The sequence below is a fragment of the Halichoerus grypus genome, chromosome 12, assembly GCF_964656455.1.
Source record: "Halichoerus grypus chromosome 12, mHalGry1.hap1.1, whole genome shotgun sequence".
Classification (NCBI taxonomy): domain Eukaryota; kingdom Metazoa; phylum Chordata; class Mammalia; order Carnivora; family Phocidae; genus Halichoerus; species Halichoerus grypus.
This window is the reverse complement of record NC_135723.1, coordinates 24,504,481-24,528,073: the sequence shown is the minus strand read 5'-3', so window position 1 is coordinate 24,528,073 and position 23,593 is coordinate 24,504,481. Positions and strand designations below refer to the sequence as shown.

General features: G+C 37.8%; 2 long non-coding RNA genes across 2 annotated transcripts in view; both read right to left on the bottom strand.

Moving 5' to 3' along the window:
* The window catches only part of LOC144379730 (uncharacterized), a 125,078-nt gene that overhangs the window by 100,729 nt on the left and 756 nt on the right, over nucleotides 1-23,593 (bottom strand). The gene's annotated exons all lie outside the window — the stretch shown is intronic.
* LOC118537809 (uncharacterized) lies at nucleotides 6,406-23,569 on the bottom strand. The gene is made up of 3 exons (XR_013443108.1): nucleotides 23,205-23,569; nucleotides 22,561-22,725; nucleotides 6,406-6,575 (listed from the first exon to the last, which is right to left on the bottom strand). It is a non-coding gene; the product is annotated as an uncharacterized LOC118537809 (long non-coding RNA).

The window sequence follows — 23,593 nt, the reverse complement described above, 5'->3', positions numbered from 1 at the left end:
CTATTTTCATTTTTTATTATTTTCTATCTCCTGTTCAGCTTGATTGCTTTCCATTACTCTGTCTTCCTGATAGCTGATCCATTTTTCTGCTTCTTCTGGTCTAGTATTAATTCCATTTAGTGTATTTTTAATTTTGGTTTATAAAGTTTTTCATTTCTGATTGGTTCTCTTTTGTTTTCTTTCTCTTTGTTGAGGGTCTCACTGAGGCCCTCCACTCTTTTCTCAAGTCCAGTGAATATCTTTATGACCATTACTTTAAATTCTTTATCAGCCATATTACTTATCTCTGTTTTGTTTTGCTCTCTTGCTTTATTTTTGTCCTCTTCTTTCATTTGGGACGTATTCCTTTGTCTCCTCATTTTGTCTAACTCTCTGTGTCTCTATGTGTTAAGAAAGTCAGCTATATCTCCTGCTCTTGAAAGTAGTAGCCTTATGAAGAAGTCCTGTAGTGCTCTGCAGTGCAGTGTCCCCTGTTCATCAGAACCTGGTGGTTCAGGGGTGTCTCCTACATGCGTTACATACCTCCTACTATTGTGGCTGAGTTGCTTTTGCCTTCAGTCCAGTCATCGGCAATGGCTCTCTTTGTCTGTTGTGGGCAGGGTTTGGTCTCTGTGTTGTTAGTGGGCCAGTTGGGAGACACCTTGGGCTTGAATTGAGTCAGATGAGGCACTGGCCAGAGAGGCAGTAGCACTGAACTACAGGGTGTTTTCCCTGTACTGTCCCTTAAAAAGCTTTTATTGGTGGGTGGGATTGTAGTCACACCAGATGTCTGCCCCCAGGCCATTGCTGGGGCTACAGTTGGATTGGTATGTGTGGTTGTCTTCCATTCTCCCCAGGGCAGGAGTCACTTTGGAGTGGTGCTGGCCCTTGTCAGGGCTGCTTGCACATTGACAGACTTGTGGCACCACTTTGGATAAACTCCTGCCAAAGGCATATGGGAAGTGGCTGGTCTGCAGGGAAACAGAGGGTGGCACACATGGTGCAGCAGGTCCATGCTGGTCCACTGTGGAGTTGACCTGCAGCCACTTGAGAAAACTCCTGCTGAAACCTGTTGGGTTGGAGGGGTGGGTCCACAGAAGAGTGCAAGGGTGTGGTATACTGTTTCAAGCTAACTGGAGAGTTGGCGCTATGCTGGTTCCCACAAGCGTCCATGTATCCATGCTGGGGGCGTGGAGGAGGGAAATGGTGTCCCCCAGGTCTTTTGTTCTTGGAGAAGTCTTCCAAAGAATCCTGCCTTTCTAGCACATGCTCTGAGACTAGTAAATAAATCTCCTTCCCATATACCCCAGGTATTTTTCACAGTGTTGTTCTATGCTGTATATCAGTGGGGCTGTTTTTTGTGCTGTTTCTTTAAAAGCATGGACTTCACCCTCCTGGCTCTCCCAGAGCCTAGCCCACTGATTTTTAAAAGTTTCAGGTGTTAATCCCCACTGATTATTAGGCTCCTCTGGTTTTCAAAGCTGAGTGTTATGGGCATTCATCTTCCCAGTGTGGGACCTCCATGCTTGGGGTGCCTATTGTAGGGGTCTGGTCCTGTCCACCATCTGTGCCCACCACATCCCTCCCTCCTATGGACAGTTCTGCAGGTCTATTTGGCTCCCAACTGCTTTTCTGCCCTTTCTAACCTCTTTGATGTAGCCTCTTTTTTACATTTAGTTGTGGAGAGTCTGTTCTGCCATTCTTTGGGTCATTTTCTGGGTTATTTACACTGATACGGGTGTTATCTAGCTCTATCCATGGGACAAGGTGAGCTTAGGATTCTCCTATTCTGCCATTTTCCTGAGATGTCACTTTATATTCTTTGAGGAAGGTCTTGGTTATATAATTTTTTTTAGCTTCAAATTTAACAAATTTAACCTTCCTCCTATGTAAAACAAGAACTTTACTGTGCTTTTTCTAATGCATCCCTATACTTACAGATCTTTGTTAATTTAATATGGGTGTAGATTATAGGTAAGAAGTACAATTTTTTTTTTTTTAGAATTACATATCTTTTTTTTCAAGTGATATTTGTTACACTTGTGTCAAATGTTAACATGTGTACACAAATTTCTTGGATTCACTCATATGAAGGCTCACTATAAAAACATTTATTCAAAATTTTCCATTTTTTACTTCTCAATTTTAATTCTTGACCCCCTGAATTATGTGTTAAACTTTTCAGTTTCTACATCAGTGCGGTAATTTATAAACATTTGCATATCAGAAAATGAAGATTTCAGTTGTCATTTGCTACCAAGCCTTGTCACTTTGCAGAAAAGGAAAAAAAAAAAGAAAACAAAAATCCATTATTTCTTAGTGTTTGATGTTGCACAGGTTTAATTTTAAAGCCAGCCTGGAATTTGCTTTAGGTTTCTTGTATTTTGTCTGGTCCCTAAGTAACCTTCATATCTTTGGGCCTGGATTTTAGTAATTTTTTTATCCTTAGTATTTCACCAAGTTTACCAAGATATCTGAGATACTAAATATTTTGAACTAGATTGTTTCATTTCTAGGTATTTTAAAGTACTTAATTTTGCTTCTTATAGGTAAAATCATTTTAAAAAGTATTTTAGAGTAAGTCCTTTCTTCGCTTGTGCAGAAGAATTTCTTTCATAAGTCTGTTTGCATCTGTTTTATTATTATTATTATTATTATTATTATTATTATGGGTTGTTTATTTGCTTATATATTGTTCTTTGTGCTTATCCTTGAAAAAAGAATGCTGAATCCTTTTAATGGGTCTGGTTTAGTCTATTAAAGGGGGAATGGATTCCTGTAGATGTCTCTCACTGCCTCCTTGAGTGCTAATAGAAGGTTCCTTTTATTCTTGAAGTGGAAGGCAAATATACATAACTTCTAGAACAACTTCTAGCTTTTAGCAGCCCTGACTGTAGTAACTTGGGATCTCACTCTATTGCCTGGTTCACTGGTCTCTAGGATGATAATTTATTTTAGATTATTCTAATTTTTTTTTCTCCTGAAATAACATGAAAATCCTTTACTTTTCAAGAATTGCTCACAAGCACTGTCCTTGGCTACAGTACAGTTTCCATGCACCACTTTCCCCCCTAACCTCCCTTTATTCCCCCCTCAGCTTTATTGAGGTACAAAAATTAAGGACAAATTTGTATATATTTAAGATGTACAATTTGATGTTTTGATACACATATATATTGTAAAATAATCACCACAATCAAGCTGATTAACATTTATCACCTCAGTTACCATTTCAAAAATTGTGTGTGTGTGTGTGTGTGTGTGTGGTGGGACACTTATGATTTACCCTCTTAGCAAATTTCACCTAGGTTCAATTCCAGGTCAGGGAAGTCTTTTTTATTCTTCTCTGCCTACCAAACTCCCCAGGGCATCCCCATCCCCAGTCCCTCTTTATTCATATTGCTTTACCAGGAACTGAATTTTTTGAGTTTGAGGGCTATAGGTACTTAGAGGGTAGTAAAGTCTAAGGCAGTAAAGTCCTGAGGTATCACTGAAAGTAGATTTTAGTAAATTGACAGTAGTTCAAATTTGTGGTTGGCAAAATCCCTGCGTCTCTGTATGAGGGATGGGTAGTGCATGTGAACTGCAACCTTGCTCAGCTTTCTTCTTCTTAGGTACTGCTCACACTTGAGGGGAAAAGTATATGATGGCTCCAGTGGTTTCTCAGGCTAGCCAGTGTTCAGACCCTGAGAAACAGTTGTTTTAATGTTTTTCAAAATGTTTTGACTTAGTACCTTTTTTTAAAAAGATTTTATTGTTTATTTATTTGAGAGAGAGCATGAGAGAGCACAAGCAGGGGGAGCAGCACAGGGAGAGGGAGAAGCAGGCTCCCCGCTGAGCAGGGAGCCTGATGCAGGACTTGATCCCAGGACCCTGGGATCATGACCTAAGCAGAAGGCAGACGCTTAACTGACTGAGCTACCCAAGTACCCTGTGACTTAGTAACTTTTAATCTTCTGTCATATTAATGGAAAGTTGAGAAAAGTTATTTCCGGGATAGTTTAAGTGGTAAAGTTTAAGCCATTTTTATTCTTAGCACAAATAGCATCTATAACAGTAATGATTTTTACCAAGGAAATGTAATCTTAAGGCTTAATTTACTAATCAGTGAAATGTTTATATTACCCCCCCAACTTAAAGATTTCTGTATATTAATTTTTGATATCATGAGTTATAAGAAATATATATATTTGGTCTTCATCCATGTTTCCTGGCTCAAAGCTCCCAAAACCCATGAAACTTCCTGAGCAGTAAGAGCAATAGGAACATCTTTTCTTATAATATTTGGGCTCTTGTCCTCAGCTCCTGAAATGGATTCAGAGCCATAAAAATGAAATGGGTGTACTGTTATTCATAACAGGCTCCTTTCCACAACTGGGCTTATGAGGTAACTTCTGGAAAGCAACTGAGGATGGGGGCTTATTATCAGGGGAACCAAGATGAAATCAGTCCTATCCCTGATCCCCACCCTGACTTCTGGGGAGGGGCAGGAAAGGGCTGGAGGCTGAAAAAAATTGTCAACGACTAATGATTTAATCAGTAATGTAAGGAAGGCTCCATAAAATCCCAAAAGGACAGTGTTCAGAGAGCTTCTGGGTAGGTGAACGTGTAGAGATGTAGGGAGAGTGGTGAATCACAGAGGGCATGGAACCTCAAATTCCTTTCCCCATACCTTGCTGAGAAACCACTGGAGGCCATCATATACTTTTTTTAAAAAATAAACAAAATAGACAATACTTTTGCTAGATTCACCAAGAAAAAAAGAGAGGCCTTAAATAACTAAAATCAGAAATGAAAGATGAGATGTTAAAACAGATACCACTGAAATACAAAGGATCCAAGAAAGTAGTATGAACAATTACAAGCCAACAAATTGAACGTATGAGATATGGATAAATTCCTAGAAATATACAGCCTACCTAGACTGAATAATGGAGAAATAAAACATCTGAACATAAGAATAATTAAGGAGGTTGACTGAATCAGTTGTCAAAAACCTTCCAACAAACGAAAGTCCATACCAAATGGCTTCACTGGTGAATTCTATGGAAGACTTTTTTGTTTTTTCCTACTGAAGATTTAAAGAATTAATACCAATCTTTCTTTAACTCTTCAAAAAAAAAAAAAAATCAAAGAGGAGGGAATATTTCCAAACTCATTTCATGAAGCCAGCATTACCCTGATACCAAAACCAGACAAGGACACCACAAAAAAAATTACAGCTAGTATTACTGATGAATATAGATACAAAAATCCTCAATGAAATATTAGCAAACTGAATCCAACAACACATTAAAAGGATGATATGCCATATTGAGTGGGATTTATTCCAGGGATGTAAAGATGGTTCAACATTCACCAATCGATCAGTGTGATACACCACATCAATGAAATGATTAAAATCACATGGCTTTCTCAATATAGAAAAGGCATTTGACAAAATTTAGCATCCATTTATGATAAAAACCCTCAAGAAAGTAGGTATACAAATAAAGGAAATGGGACAACACACACACACACCGGAAGCCTCCAACGATAAGTTGAAGATAAATAAATCATTAAATCACTTTTAATGGGTTACATTAGGATTTATTCCCTAAGGAAGTGGATATTGAATGGAAAGGTTTAAAGAATAAATTAGAGAGGAGCATCTGGGTGGCTCAGTCGGTTAAGTATCTGACTCCTGTTTTTGGCTCAGGTCATGATCTCAGGGTCATGAGATCAAGCTCCACATCAGGCTCCATGCTCAATGTAAGTCTGTTTGAGATTCTCTCTCTTCTCTGCGTCTGCCCCTTCCTCCACTCAAAAAATACATAAAATCTTTTTTTTTTTTTAAAGATTTTAATTATTTGACAGAGAGAGAGACAGCGAGAGGGAACACAAGCAGGGGGAGTGGGAAAGGGAGAAGCAGGCTTCCCGTGGAGCAGAGAGCCCGAGGCAGGGCTTGATCCCAGGACTCTGGGATCATGACCTGAGCCGAAGACAGATGCTTAACGACTGAGCCACCCAGGAGCCCCCCAAAATACATAAAATCTTAAAAAAAAAAAAAGAGTGAGTTAGAGATATGAGTTTGGGCATTGAGTGGCCTATAAAATCATGGTTCCTTCAGGCTCCTTGAGTATAGGTAAATACACACACATATGCGTGTGGGCACATACACAATAATACACCTAGAAAATAACAGGATTCACTGTAACAATGCATAGCAATGTTCAAATGTATTTAATAGTTTGATAACTGACTTTGAAAGATCAATTTCAAAAATACGATGGGTTAAAAAACTATAATTTTTATGAGATTTAACTGTAGTTAGGTATCTGTTAGTCTCTCATATTAATCCTTTAAAATGGATACTTTTGCCAATTAATGGACATTATATGAATTGTGATGTATTGATACGCACGAAATAGAAGCCCATCTCTGTGCTTAAACTTGTAATAGCATTTTATTTTCCTCAGATAACAAGAAGTCTAAAGGAAGGGAGTCTAGGCCCCTTCTATCACTTTGTCCCATTATCCTCACAGGGAAGGTTTTATCTTCATGCTTGTCTAATCATAGAGGCAGGATGGCTTCTGCCTCTTCAGTTGTGCTGTAGGCTGGAGAAAGAGAAAGGGACAAAAAGAATGTTTGTATTAGAAAAACAAAAATAATGCCAGAAGTCTCTTAGCAGAAATATACTTCTATCTCATTGCCTGTACTTTTATTACATTGCTACTCTTGGCTGCAACAGAGTCTGAGAAGGTATTTTATCTGGGAACCCTGCCAACCTGAACAAAAAGGGGTCCTGTCAGTAAGGGAGAAGTGGAGAATAGCTCTTAGGTAGGAAATTAGGACTGTCAAAGGATTCACGGAATTCAGAATGCTATATAATCACAACCAGTATTGTTAAACAGTCTCAATTTTCAGAGTAATACTAAACATTAATAACTATTCATTTTTGTTATATTTTGGGGTTTTATTTTTTTATGAATAGCCATGGTTAATAATGAAATATAAATACACACCTTATAAACTTTATTACCTACATCATAGTAGTAAGAATGAGGTCATATAGGACATTAACAGCTTTTTATGCTAGAATTTTCTTTTTTTTAAAATACACCTAATTAAATGGTAGTTTTAGGGTCCAATACGAATCTCCTTCGGACAACATCTAAATTCTGAATCATAGGACCTAAATCCAAATTCTAAAGATTTTCTAAGTTAATTACCATTATCAGTTTCAAATAACATTTCTTTAATGTCCACATACTAACAGTGGAATACCAAGTCCTAAATTAATTCTTTAAGCTAAATGTGGAACATTTATTCAAGAAATTCTTGTGTTTTGTATATCTTTTCTAGCCTTAATAACTAAAATTCAGTATTTGTTAGATTAGTTTTTAAGGTATTAAAATTGTTACCTCTTAAGAAACATTTTTTGACACTTATAAAAATACTTCTTACTGTATTCTTTCTCTAAAATATGAATCTTAGTTTCTCTGAATTTCTCAAAACCAGTCTTTAATATTGGTAATCAGGTTGGACAGATTTTTCAGTAACATTTAGGTGGCAAGGGGAAAAGAGAAAATAAAGATAGAATATCTGTTCTAATGTTCTGTCTAAATGGTTCTCAGAAGTGAACATAGTACATTTTTCTGAATGCAAATCAAATACTAATTTATACTTAATGTAATACGATATTACAGATTTACATCTAATTTCAAATCCTCTGTGAATTCAATTAGAATTAATTCTATCTCATCTTACACATCTTATTGAATACATTTTTTTTTTTTTTCAAATCTAATTCTGATCCTGGGATTTGAGATGATTTGTACTTTATAAACATTCACATGCAAATATGATGGGGTGTCACATATCATGTGCACATGGTGTTTAGATATGATTTTCTCCAATTATAAAGAAAAACATAGAATCTTGCATATAAAAACTTGACCCTTCGTTTATAGCTAAAAAATTTAGAAAGAATATAGAGAAATGCAATTAAGAGAATAATCAAGTAAGAATTTTTAAAAAACGAAATCTGCAAAAGGCAATGTGCTCCATCTGATACATGCACATATAAAGATAAATGTGTATTTTTTGATATATGATATATGGATATATAAATCTACAATGATATTCTGAAGGAACAGAATTGACAAATGAAATCATTAAATAACTTTTTCTCTCACAATGTCCATTAAAGTGTGCTCCATAGGGTAATTCTTCTCCTTTCCCTGAATAAAATCTTGGTTGGTGTCCCATAGCTGTCTTAAATAATAAAAATCCCCCTGGTACTTTAGTTACTTAAACTATTTTAATTCTGAAAGTGATACGTACAGCCAGAGTATAATAAAAAGTACAAGCTTCATTTAAAATTAAAGCTTTTGCACTCACCTAATCAGCCATGCAACAGAAGGCAGGCCTGCAGTATACAATATGGCTTGGATAGATATTCCTCTATTTTCCCAACTTGTCTTTCTTTCTCTCCTCAATTGCTAACTTGCACTGTTGCTGATCACACCAGGGTTCAAGATGGTGGATAGAGTTAAGGGCATAGGAAAGCTCCTGCCTGCTGGTACTTCCGTGAGTTGCCATCATTGCTGTCTGGTTTGGCAGGTGTCAAAGGTGACTCTTGGTTTTTTTCCCTTGCAGGGTATTTCAGTTCCTTACAGGATTCCTCAGAACATTTACTTCTCTCTCCATTCATTGTTAGGCATCTCTCACCTACAATTCACTGTGATTTGCTTCTCAGCAGGTCCATCTCTTCATAGACTCTTTTTTGGGATCCTGTTGCTTATTAGGCAGTCCTTTTGGATAAAGCTCATTTAAGATGACTCCAGGCACCCTTATGTTTATTGCAGCATTATTTACAATAGCCAAGATATGGAAGCAACCCAAAGTGTCCATTCATACATGAATGGATAAAGAAAATGTGGTGTATATATACAAACGAGTATCACTCAACCATAAAAAAAAAAAAAAAAAAGTGAGATCTTGCCATTTACAACAATGTGGATGGACCTACAGGATATAATGCTAAGTGAAATATATCAGAGAGAGGAAGACAAATACCATACGATTTCACTTATAGGTGGAATTTAAGAAACAAAACAAATGAACAAAGAAAAAAAAGACCCCACCCCCTAAAAAAAGCCAGACTCTTAAATACAGGGAAAAACTGGTGGTTACCAGAGGTGGGGTAGGAAATGGGTGAAATAGATAAAGGGGATTGAGTTCATATATTGTGATGAGCACTAAGTAATATATAGAATTGGTGAATCATAAACAAACAAAAAAACTGAACTTTCTTTTTTAAGATTTTATTTATTTGACAGAGAGAGAGAGAGTGAGAGTGCACAGGCAGGGGGAAGCAGCAGAGGGAGAGGGAGAAGCAGGCTCCCCAGGGAGCAGGGAGCCGACTCGGGGACTGATCCCAGGACGCCAGGATCAGGACCTGAGCTGAAGGCAGACGTTTAACCAACTGAGCCACCCAGGCACCTCAAAAAACCAAACTCTTAAATACAAGAACAAACTGGTGGTTACTAGAGGGGAGGTGGATGGGGGGGGAATGGGTGAAATAGATAAGGGGGATTAAGTGTACACTTATCGTGATGAGCACTGAGTAATGTACAGAATTGCTGAATCATTATATAGTACACCTGAAATGAACAGAATACGGTATGTTAATTATACTTCAACAAAAAAGTTTAACGGCTACAACTGTTTTAAAAAAGAAAGAAAAAAATGACTCCAGGCCAACTTTTACCCCCATATGTGTGGCTCCCACCTTCACAATTTATCTATGGTCAATTTTCAGTTATAAATTACTTTTCAAAACAAAGCTCTCTATTCTGTTGTCACAACTGGTAGTTTTCATATGTATACAGATGTGTTTTAATTAATAAAATTGAAATTAAGTTCAAAGCATCACTGAGTCATAGTTGTTTTGCAATAATGAATACAGACCAGAAAAAAAAAAAAAACAAAACTGTATGTGTAGTGAACATTATTTATTGCTTTTTAAAAACATGGAGATCACTAAAATAGGCCAATATACTTCCTTTACAGATCAAAAAGCAAAGAATCAATTTAACAAAAGTTGTTTTTGGCCAGGGACAGTGCAAAGCTTTATATGATGCATTCAAGAAAGTACAGGGTCTAGAGTCAGACATATGTACCTTTAAATACTCCATAATATATTAGTTACAAGAAGTTGACCAAGTTCAATAAAGTATGTAATCTGTTTCTTCTTCCATAAAATGGGGATAACAGTCTAGCAAATATATTGTTTTGATAATTAAATAAAATGCAAAACATATGATATATATCACATAATAACTCCTTATTCATTGTTAATTAATTTTGCCTTCTAACACTGGTCAAAGATTTTTTTTTTAATTACAGTGGTGGCTTCTTTAGGTCTTCACCTTTTTTTTTTTTTTTTTAAGTAGACTCCCTGCTGCGTGTGGAGCCCAACGTGGGGCTTGAACTCAATGACGCTGAGATCAAGACCTGAGCTGAGATCAAGAGTCAGATGCTTAACTGACAGAGCCATCTAGGTGCCCCTCAAGTATTCACTTTTAAAAAATGATTTCTGAAGTTAAAAAGAGCATTACATGAATACACACATACACACATATATATATATATTTACATTATTTTCAGGTCATTAAATTATTACAATGCAATATTTAGCAACTGCATATATGATGTGGTATTAAAATGGGAATCTTTGTTTTACTATACTACATAAAACAAATTTTAAACTGTCAAACTATTTTTTACATTTTATTTTTCTAGATAAAGCAAAGGAACCAGTAAAAATATGCATGGACTTCTACTGAATTAATCTTTGGGATTAGTAAAACAAGTAGAGAAGCTCTTGTTTTCAACCTAGTAAGGGAGACACAGACCATTGGATTAAAGTTCTCCAAGACATGTTGGGAAGAGAACTCTGTTAGAACTAGAATACTAGTCCTAGGGCTTTTATGATGCAAATCCTCAGTGTTTAGATGTTCACAACTCCTCCTCTTCAACTCTACACAAGTTATTCGAGTTGGTAATCCAGTAATAGTCAAGCTACTGCTAAGTGGAATGGCTAGTATTGTATCTGTAGCCACCGTATTTATCCAAAGAGAAAACACTAGTATTTTCCCCATGTAGGTAGTGTCACTATGTCCGTGTGTCATTGTAATACTTCCTTGTTTGTTTATACTCCTCTCATAAATATTCATTAATTTCAAGATTCTGGGTGTAAGGTATGCTTAATATGCTTTCTCCATGTGGTTAACAATGTTGTGAAGCATTAGTACAAGCTTTTGACCCCTGATCTTATTTTTCTCTTCCAACACAGATCCAGAACAATACTGCAAGAGTCTACTGTATAACATCTAGATCACAATTCTAGAAAATGTCTCCCTCTGATATCTAAGATTCTAATATACATTATGTTTAAATATTAACGAAACCTAATTCAGTGGGCTTTGTATGAGATCAATATTATTACTTTCCAGATTATATAGGCAACAAATACTGTCCCTTCAAGACTGCTAGTGTTTTGGGGCACCTGGGTGGCTCAGTCAGTTAAGTGTCTGCCTTCGGTTCAGGTCATGATCCTGGGGTCCTGTGATTGAGCCCCGCATCAGGCTCCTGGCTCAGTGGGGAGTCTGCTACTCCCTCTCCTTCTGCTCTTCCCCCCACTCGTGCTCTCTCACTCTCAAATAAATAAAATCTTAAAAAAAAACAATAAAAACAAAAACAAAAAAATGCAAAATCCTAGTGTTTTGTTCATAATAAGCCAGTGTTTTGAGTTATCTCTTTTTATGAAAAGTAAAGGGACTTGTGATGTTAATTGGAAGTATCAGTATAAAATCATTTTTAATATATATAAGTGTAGTTAATATATTACATATAAATACATTTGAAATATCTCTATATACATTTCCTAGCTCTGTCCACTGAAAGGGCTTAGAAATAATGGCCCATAAATAGCAATAAATAAGCCAAAATATATCTTGGTTTCTAAATATGATTCTTCACTAAAAGGAACAGGGTTCCTTGGGGGTGAAAGGCAAATTCCAGAGCTGAGGAAGAGAAAGAGCAAGATATAATTGGAATACTCTTTTATATAAAGAAGCAAAAAAGTGTTCAAATAATCAAAAGCACATGTCATAAGGATAAGCAAACCATCCTGAAGGAGCTCCTCCAGGGCAAAGCAAATAATTTGAGCATCAAAACAAAGAATATTAGTAGTAGATTCTATCCCATTAGATAAGAATCTAGGAGTACCTATTGACATAAACTTTAAAGACAAATAAATAAGGGGACTGATATTAAAGGCTTATACATTTATTCATTAGCTTAGTTCATTCAGTAAATTTGTATCATACATTTGTAGCCCCAATGACTTCAAGGAGAACCTACAGGGTAGAAGCCTCTTCCTGACTAGGATAAAGCCTAGAACATATGCCAATCACTCAGACACCTCTTTAGACACTAAGCAAGTGTTAATATACTGGAAACTTCCTGGGATGGGGAAAGCTCTGAGTATGTATTCCCATTTCTGCATGGTTACTTTAATGCTGTATCTCTGTCATCTCCTAAAGTTTGGTGCTGCCAAAATGTCCATATCCTCCTCCCACCTCTCTTGCCACATCTCCCATAATTTCTCCTCCCAGGTTCTCATCCAGCTACTCTCATTCTGCCAGGCACTTAGGAATTGGAAAAGCCCTTAGGTTCCAAGTTAAGAAAGAACATTGAGTTCTGGTGAATAAAATGTAATGAAGACCTCAAATATAACTCTACTACTCTAAATTAAAAGAAACAAACAAGTCACATAAAACATGCTATTAAATCATGATTTTCATTAAATATTACCTAGTTCTCAATGCCAACATATTTAAAAGTAGGCTGAAAATCTATTATAAATATGCTAAACAAAAAATTGAATTGAAAACTGTATGTCAGAAATTAACCTTTTCAGCATATTTCCATGAGTGTAGTTTGCATTAAATATAAATGATTATATTTAATATTTTTTTGTTTTGAGATGAAATAATTGTAAACATCCTAATGGCTACAGAATATAGCTATAGTGGTGAAGAGTTAGTTTATGGCTATTAACTAGGATAAATATGTCATGGAAACTTCTCTGGAGACAAATGTCACATTAGTTAAGTTATAACAAAAGAAGATATCCCTTGATTTATTTAACAATGATTTATTGAGTGTCTACTGTATACTACCAGAATTATGTACTACTATATAGCAGCACTACTATGGTGGACCATATGTACTAGGCGATGAATTATAACAATGTCTTTGTCTTAAAGAAACTCACTAGTGATAAAAAACAGACCTGTAAATCAGTAAATGCAAAGCCATGTCTCAAGTGCACAAGTCAAGTTACTTGAGTAACTCTATGGATGGTGGGCAGGAGAGAATGAGAGAAAGCTTCCTAAAAGAGGGAATGCTTGAGGTGCAGTTTAAGAGATCAGTCAGTTTATCAGCCAAGAATAAATAAATGAGAGGCTATTAAACAGAAGAAACAGCTTATACAAAGTCACAGAGGCACTGACTAGCATGGACCATGGTGAGAAAGGATCAGGGGAGAATTAAAATTCAAGCAGGGTCCAATTTGCGGAAGACCTTATATAGACTAACCTAAGGGGTAGTAAAATCAAATGCATAAAATAATATAAATGAAAATTACCTCATCTCTGACATGTCATGTTCCTTACTACTTCAGGTCCTAGATACTTCTTTTTTCTCTGTCTGAAAATTCCTTCCCAGATTTTTTCACAACTAGATGTTATACCTCATTCAAGTCCTGGCCTAAAAGTTATCTCCTAGGAGGGGTGCCTGCGTGGCTCGGTTGGTTAAGTTGGTTGAGCGTCTCATTCTTGATACCAGCTCAGGTCAAATCTCAGGGTCATGAGATCGCTCTGTGCTCAAAGGGGAGTCTGCTTGAGATTCTCTCCCTCTGCCCCTCCCCACACTCGAGTGGGTGCGTGTGCATGCTCTCTAATTAAATAAATCTTTAAAAAACAAAAATTATCTCCTAGGAAACATCTTTCTATGCCATTCAACTAAATTATTGCCACCCTAACACACCACCTATTAACCTGCCAATTCCTTTGTTTTTAAGTCAATATAGAAAGATTAGAAACACAGAATAAATGCCAATTTCACAACTTCATATAACATACCCACCTGCCCTTGATTTCTAATGTCTTTATTTGTAAACTAGACCGAGAAAATCGTGGATATTGCTAAGCAACATACAATGTAGTACTGACTCTAGGGATTTGTTGGCTGGCAATCTTCCTTTTATCCTGTAAGATATAAACACATTTTGTTCACTAGTAGCCATATGAAGGACTAAAGTAGAAGAAACCCTTTCAGAGATATTTGTATTTTATTGTCTCAAAAGGATAAATCTTTAACATAAAATTGTCAAGCAATATGACAAAACATACTGAAACATTTTGGAAAGAGCAGAAAAGGTGTTTCTAGCCCTTAGAATCAAATGTAAATCTTCCTACCCTTGAGGAGAGACAATTGTCTTCAGAGAAAAGGACTAGGAAGTAAATCTCCGTTAGTATTGGGAAAACTTAAACTTCTTTTATTTAGCTTCCTGCTAAAGTGGGAGCTTCAGGGAATGTTTATATATAAACTGACATCCTTTAAAATATTTTGGGGCCTTTAAGAGGAAAATGCAATGTTTATTCTTCTTGTGGTCTGCAAGACATCTGAATGAGTCCCTGAACTCTTGCAGTCACCCAATGAAATTACCAAGTGCATGGAATCCTTTACCTCTTCAATTCTGATTTAGAAAAAAAACCCAAAACTGTTGCTACTAAATGAAAGAATTACTTCCTTATTTCTAGTTCTCCTATCAAGATACTGTAGACAATAGAAATAAAAATTTTTAAATGGCCTAAAGTAGGAAGCATAATTATATTGTAATAAAAATATGTTCTCAAAATTTTGAAATTTTATTAAAATGGCAGTCTTTATACTCTAGACTTTAGAATATGCAAATTCTTTAATTAAGACTCAAAACTAGATGGAATTCATTTAAATCCAGACCATATATAACTACTAACTGACCAATATCGCAATATTAACTGTAGGTAAAATATTCATAACTGTCTTTAAATAACAGTCTGAAATTCATTAAACATTTGTGTAAAATTTTAAAATGTATACTTTTTATATTTACTTTTTCATAGTGTAGTTTTATTTACACAAAGTATATATTTTTTTTTTCTTTTAAAGATTTTTTATTTTTTTTAATTAGAGAGAGAGAATACAAGCAGGGGGAGCGGCAGGTAGAAGGAGAGGGAGAAGCAGGCTCCCTGCTCAGCAGGGAGCCTGACGTGGGGCTCGATCCCAGGACCCTGGAATTATGACCTGGGCCCAAGGCAGCCACTTAACCAACTGGGCCACTCAGGCGCCCCTACACAAAGTGTATTTTGCATTAAACAGATATTGATTAAATTTGCATTACACATTTACAATATTAAAATCGTGACAGTGGTCTTAAAATATCTGACAGCTTTAGGGTCAGTGAATTACTCAAGAAAAGGCTTCCATGTTTTGAAAGGATCCAGAGCAATCCCACCAAATTAACATGAGGCAACAATGGGAGTTGATCGAATGAGCACATGAGATATTGAGAGTGCTTACGAGAGGTAAGTAATAGTCCTATTATGTGCAGTCCTGGTAAAGTCAGATGTGGAGAATGTGCTAACAGAGCATTTGCAAACTGAAATCACTTGAAGATATTACACTGACGATGGAGACCCAGGCTTTGAGTATTCATTGCTGATATGAGAAAAGAGGTGAAGGCATTAATGCTTAATGATTTAGCTAACATTGATCCACAACAAACAAGTCACGCTTTATAAACAAAAATGTGCGTTTGGTTTCTTTATGAAGCTATGCTAACTTCATGTTATCCTTTTTTTCTCTTGATGTCCTAATTTTTGTGGCCCATAGTTTGTGGAGTACATCCTTCTCTTGGGAAGCACATGATAGCTTTGCTTTTTACCCATTTTCTGCTGATTCCCCTAATGTCCATTTTTTTTTCAGAGATTATAGACAATGGCTTGCCAAACCTCCAAATTCTTTTATTGCCCTACAATTTAACTGAGATAAATTGGAAGATTAAGATGGTCTAAGAATTAAATGCTTTCCAATTATCCTATGACCCATCTTAAACTACAATTTTCTCTTAAAGAAATTTAAACTCCCTCTTTTACTTTTAAAAATATTCTCAGGGGCGCCTGGGTGGCTCAGTTTGTTGGGCGGCTGCCTTCGGCTCGGGTCATGATCCTGGACTCCCGGGATCGAGTCCCGCATCAGGCTCCCTGCTCGGTGGGGAGTCTGCTTCTCCCTCTGACTCTACCCCTTCTTGTGCTCTCTCTTTCACTCTCTCTCTCTCTCAAATAAAATAAAAATTAAAAAAAAAAAAAAAAATTCTCAATAGCCAAAATGGGAGACAACTGCCTCAAAACAATAACAGCTTCCTAAACTTCTTGCTGTTCTTGACCTTTTGAAATACACTTTTAAATTCTGGGTTTACTTTACTAGCATCAGTTGATTCTTTGCTTAATATAATAGATATTTTCATAATAAATAATGTATATATATACACACACATTCATTGTAGTTATGTTTCATTTTTTCCCCTAGTACTGTATTCTTTATTCATTCAACTTCTGTCAGGAATACAAACATAAGCCATGCTCTCAAAGAAGTTATAGCTTAGAAGTGAGGCTGAGATAAATCTAATGTTATAATGAAAGGCAGAAAGAAATGTCATGGATCAGATAGCATTTCATAGGAGTTCAGTAGATAAGATTACTTTCAGCTGATTATATATAAATAAAAAACTACTGAAGAGATTTATTTAGGTGGACTTTCAAATAATTCCATATCCAAGCAAATGACTGGGCTTCAGTGGATCTATAAATTACATGAATGATATGTAATATTTGGAAGATATATGTATATATGCATCTGTGGCAGGGCAGAAGGACAGGATAAGATCACTAGTATTCATCATATTCTGAAAAACATACATGACATTCAAAATGGTTAAAAGCAAACTGCGTCACACAGAGCAGTATTTGGAGAGGCTTCAAAATTATTAAAATTAGTATGATTAGAATTACATTCTCATTGTCTCCAATTGTTCATCAGCATTTTTGCTTCTCAGCAATCTGGCTGAGGAAACATGATGAAGTTTTCCTTGAATTTTTTTTTTTTTTAAGATTTTAGTTATTTATTTATTTGACAGAGAGAGACAAGGCAAGAGAGGGAACACAAGCAGGGGGGGAGTGGGAGAGGGAGAGGGGGGGAGCGGAGCAGGGAGCCCGACGCGGGGCTCGATCCCAGGACCCCGGGATCATGACCTGAGCCAAAGGCAGATGCCCAACCGAATGAGCCACCCAGGTCTTTGAATTTTTTGAAATATCCTTTTCCAAAGACTAGAAAACACATCTGATTGTTCCTTAATATTTCAAAATAGAATTTGTTGACTTTCTTTCCATCACTTTCTTTAGACCTAAAAAGATTGTTCACTACTGACAAAACTGAGTCCATGATAATACTGTCTCTTTGTGCTTATTCCTTGCGATGGAAACTGCTGGTATTTTAAATTAACAACAAAAATGATAAAATAAAATAGGCAAGATTAGAATTTGGGCAGTAGATGTCATATTAAAAATACATGTAGGATATTTTAAGTCTATTTTAAAATTTATGATGGGAATTGATGGGAACCTGAAGATACATCTATGGAGATCTATAAAGAAAAAAATAATAAATTGAGATGTCCATTTGGAAAAGAGAAGGAATAATACTTTGAAAAAAAAAGCAGCAGTTAGAAAGTAAGAATGTTTTTTAGATAGAGTTTTCTATAAGGATGAATGCATGAAAAAATGGCAAGATGGTTTTAAAAGATTTAGAATCACAAAGTATAAAGTGACAGCAATTGAACTACTCATTCAAATAAGAAAAAGGGGGGGCACACATAGCTACTTGATGGCATGAAATTGAAGTATTTGAATTTCTCAAGTGTTTAAAAAAATCTGGTAAGAAGGGCCTAAAGTATAAAAGGTACGAAAATAACTTTTTGAGTTTAGTGGAATGTGAACTGATGATAAAAGACTGACAGGCACAGAGTAAGTAAAAAGCAAAACATTAAAAAAGAAAGATAAATTCAGATATTGACATTTAAGTATACCTGCATAGTACTGCATAAAAAAGTATACATTTCTAGATCCAAATACAGTATTAGCCTTTTGTATTTTGTGCATATGTTGAATAGGTAGCAAAAGTACCAAGAGTTCTTACTAAAATACCCATTATCCTTTACAAAAAATATTACAATGACTTTAAAGTCACAGAACAACAACAAAAAACATTATCATGCTTTCTTTTATTGAGCTGGTCAAATTGCTCCACACATTGTGAACTCTGTAGTTAAAGTGAAGCAATTATTTAAATGTTTTTGGCAGTTCTCTTCCCTGCCTTCGTATATCCTGTATGGTCCAGGAACTTCATACAAAAATGTGCGAAAGGACCAAAGTCACATCATTCAGAACTTCCTACGAACTAAAATGATCTAATACCCTCGTAGACTTAAGTAGTCACATTTTGCCTGTCCCCAGATCTTTTACAAAGGGCTAGGTGACTGACTGACAGTGCCGTTTGAAAGGAAGTTCCTTAGTTGTGGAGACTTTGGACCATATATTCCATCCCAATAGAATAAGCAATACTAAGACATAATAAAATGGTTCTAAAATATGCAGAAGCACAATCATGGACATTAATTCTAGAGTACAGTGAAACAGTTCTGGCCCTCCTATGTAATTTAATTGATATAAAGGTTATAGTCATCAAAATATTTGAGGTTTTCAGGTAAAGAGAATTAGCACTATAATGTACTTTGATAAGATACCAAATGAAATATGCAGTTCTGTGCAAGTGTTTGGAGGCATCTCAGCCCCTAAACTTTCCCCTCACTAACTTCAAGAAGCTTGATTTCTCAACATTCAATCCTCTCCTTGCAATACAATCTTTTTCAGTGATCTTTCCTCTCTTTTCTGCCTACTAAGAGATTTTGTAAAAATGGAGTTCAGTGTTTTTCTATTATCACATTTAGCACAGTGCTGGGTAAGGCTGAAGAGCCAAGGTTTCAAAGTGTCCCCATATCTATCTTTATAGCCCAAATTCTCTCCCCAGAACTTGGGCTTGTATATCCAGTCACTGTACTTAAGCTGTAGATACCTATGCAGTTACCAGGCTGGGCCAAGAAACGAGCAGATAAACATAGAAAATCCTCCTGGAACATCTTTAAGGCAAAGTTGGGGGAACAATCATATTTTATATCCATATAAATATGAACTGACTACAGAGTAGAAAAATCATATGAATTTTTAGATAAAAACTAGAGACTTCAAATAAGATTACTCTTAAAAAATAAGATTATTCTTGGCTGGGGGTGGGTGAGTATATCATTGTTAGAGATATTTTGATAGAAAAGTCTGAGAAGCTCAGTATTACGCTAAATAAATCCACCTTATAAATATGGATTAGCATTTTTGTGTGTGAATAATGAAGCAGAAGTGAAAGGAGGTTTAATAATAGGAATGGCCACAGACAAACTATGGAGTGGGTCAAGTTTATCATACATTGCCATTATCATCACCAATATCACCTCTCAGACCCTGTCCCAAGCTCTTGAAGAATCTGACTTCTTTTCTTAACGTCAGCCTCATTGCTAAGCATATTCCGTCTTTTCTTCATCAATATGTGCTCTTCTGCATTCCATTTCCTTAAGACATTAGTATGAGTGTAAAGAGATAATCATTTAGTACTAAAGATAAAGATTTGTATTAAGGAGGTAGTCATACAATGAAATTTTATACACTATCACTCTGGACATATCTGTCATCAGGTAGAATTCTGTTGAACATTTACACTGTGCCAGAGAATGTGCAAAGTGATAAGAATGCTTTTCTTTCTTCAGTTTTTAAGACTGTTAAACTATTTTTTAATAGCATGCAAAATCTAGTGCCATATTCTGCACAGAGTGCTCATCAATGAAATAATTCTTTCTTGACATAGGCATCAAACCCAGAAAGGGTAAAGAAGACAAGAAGAAATGAAGCACATGTGAAGGATACCAGAATAGAAAGTAATCAAATTAGTCTGAATCTAGCATTTTAAAATGATTGTAATTTCAGTCATGTTTTTCATAGCACTGGAAACTTGAACAACTTGGGACTCACAATTATGTGCTTTCGTCCCTGAAAAGTTAGCAAAGGCATCTAACCAACAATTTATTTGATGACAATATATCTGACAGAAAATGCTGTTTTTTTTACTCCCAGGAAACAACCTAACAAGTCCTCAGAATACATGTAAATTTTTTTCATGCATTTAAAATGCATCCAAATTTTAAATGATGCTAACACAACCCTGTTATATATATTATCACCTCCTTTTTACAGATGAGGGAACAAATTCTGAGAGGTTAGGTGACTTAGTCCAAGTTGTATAGCTAGACGCAGCATCCCAATTTCTAAGTCCCCAGATGGTTCTACATGATCCCTTTACACCGACAGCACACAAGAACCAGGCAGGAGCCAGAAATAACACAATAACTGGCACAGGGAAATGCTAATATAAGGAATTATTAACTAGTAAAAGGGGAGTGACTACTAAGAGAGGAGACCACTAACAAATACAGGGGTAGTGGTTTAGGGAGCAGCCAGTACCTCTGAGGCTGTGGGAAAGCACCCAATAACTTAGGCAATAAATTAGAAGAACCATTCTCCCCATCCCTGTCCTCTATGCTACTAAGACAGGGAGACAGATCTTATTGGAGATAATGTGGCTGTGGCCCAACTGATGGCAAATGAAATTCGTTGAGGTGTCACAGATTGGGCTGGTGAGGAAACCACCAGCTGGGGTGTCAGTGAAACTTGCTAGGAATCCACCCACTGGGATGCCAGTAAGGCTTATTAGAAAGCCACACACTGGGGAACCAGCCAAAGTTAATGAAGGGTAGTCAAACACTGGTCTCTTACACATCACTGGCCAGAAAGCCACTCACTGACCACACCATAGGAGCAAGAAGAAAAGCACTGGTACCAAGAAGAGGCCTCTCTTTTTATGCAGTGTCCCTCCAGCATCTTCTACTGACAAGTCCTAACATTGGGCCAACTGAGAACAAAGCAATGTTTACAGGTTCCAGCTCTAAATATCACAATTCAGGGCAAAGAAGATGAATAAGGAGCTGAGAAGCACTAAACTGTTGGCACATACCTCAATGACTGTTCTGAGTTCTTGAGGGGGAAATGCTTTTATGCCAAACTTCTACTCCATTTTTTCCCTAATTTTCCCTACAATAAAATGCAGACCCAACCTCTGGGGACACTATGTACTGATCACTGGTATGATACATGGTTAAGTGCATGAAGAGAGTACAATGCAGTGCATGAGACCAGGTCTGAAGCCAAAACACTTGGGTCTGAATATTAGCTTCAGCACTGATTAAATTTGCAGCCTTGCAAAAGACAATCTCTGTATGCCTCAGTCTTCTTATCCGTAAAAGGGGATGATAATAATACCTACTTTATTAAGATGTTGGGAGAAACAAATGTAAAGCCTATAGTACGACATCTGGCACGTGGCTAGAACTTGATAAATATTAGTATTTACCCATTCATGTCAGTTTGTAACGTGTTTGAAAATACATATCCAGTTCTCATTTTTAATTTCCATGTAGGTCTGTATCTCATAATGCTAAAACCCAACTTGTTTGGGTGAGCTTGGGCTATGTTCCAAAAAGCCTTCCCCCTTTCTGGGCATTGCCTTCAGTTCTGGTTTCAGATCCTGGCACTGCCCCTGGCTCACTGAATAATCCTCATCAGCGGGAGCCAACTCAGTGGGGGATCCATCTTCTCAAGGGAAAAAAAAAAAGACACATGTTTAAATAATTCATGTTTAAGATCTCTTCTAGTTCTGACTAAATTTGATCCCCCTCTTCCCCAAATAGTGAGCTATACTTGAGAGGAAAAGAGGAAGGAAATTACTATTTTGAGCGCCTACCCACCTGTGCCAGGCAAGCATTTGTGTGCATTACCTGATTCAGCCTCACACGGTCCTATCAAATTAGTACTTTTAACCCTGTTTAACAAATAAGGAAACTGAGGCTCACAAAGGTCAAGCAATGAACTCAGTATCACATTCTTGGTACGTAGCAGAGCCTGAATTCAAATCTGGTCTTTCTGTTTGGGTGGGCTACACGTTTTTAACTGTACTTGCCTCCCACACTCTCTTCATCTCAGACACTGAAAATCTTAACTGCTCAGTGCTTTTCAAGCTTTGCTTTAAAGAGAAGAGTGGGTGTGCGACTTTTTTTTTCTTTCTCAAACGTATCATTTTGAAATAAAGCAAATGAAATTCATTTACCAGTTACAGGAATTTTAAAAATCACTCCTAACATCTTTACACAAAATTAGCGTTCTAGTGCAAATCGGCAGCCCTCCGGCATCTTGGCGCCCCTGTCCTCACCTCTCCTCCTGGCTGCAAACTTGGTGAAGGGAAAGGAGCCCTGGTGGTGGGCCCGCGAGCTGAGTTCCAGCCCGGCTTCTGCCGCGGTGTTCAAGCTCGCTCCGAGCCGTCTTTTCCTTCTCTGGAGCACGAAGTGGTCGGGCCAGGACATCTTAAGGTTTCTTCCTAAGGTACAAGCCCGAGTCTGAGACTTTCCTGGGCGAGGACGTGCCCCAGCCGTCTCCGCCGCAGTTTCCCGGGGGAAACAGCCCACTTCGCCCAGGAGGCTGCCCAAGGCGACCGTTCTCCCGCCCCACCCCACGGCCCCTGGCTCCGCGTCTCCTAACAAGGAAAAGTGAAGCCCCTTCCCCGACGTCCCTGGAATCGCCTTTCAGCACACAACTCCTCCCCTCGGCTAAGTTCCCATCCCGGCCCGACGCGCGGGCTGGGCCTGCACCCCGCAAAGCGATGCTCTGCCTCCCCGCTGTCTGGGTAACTAGACTGCACTTCCCTAACTTTCCGCTCCTCTGAGGGGGAATTCTGAGAACTCCGCGACAAGTTTGACTGAAAACGTGAGGAGACAAAGCCTCTCTCCACAGAGAACTCCTCCGCCTCCACCCGGCGCGCCGCGCCCAGGCCTCCCCCAGAGGTCCACGGGGTCCCACCAGCTCGGCTTTCCCACGGCAGGGTCCCGCGCCAGGGGGCTCGCCGCGCTCCCGCCAAAGCCGCGGTCACGGGGGCGCGCCGCAAGTCCAGGTCTCGCTCTTTCTGCTCCCGCCGAGCGCTAGTCTGGAGGAAGTCGGGCGTCTCACGGCGCAGCAGCCTAACGAGCCGCGCGGCCGCTTGGAGGCTGAAAAAAGGTCCGCACAGGGCTCGAAGCCCTTCCTGCCGGCCTCCCCACGCCGGGCCTCGGCTCCCCTCCTTTCCCGCTCCCGCCTCTTCTCGTAGGCTGCCAGACGGACCCAGCCTGCCTCTCTCTCCGCCTTCACTACCGGGTCAAGCTGCGGAGGGAGGGAGCGGAGACAGTGGCGAAGCGGCTCCCCACCCGGCGCGC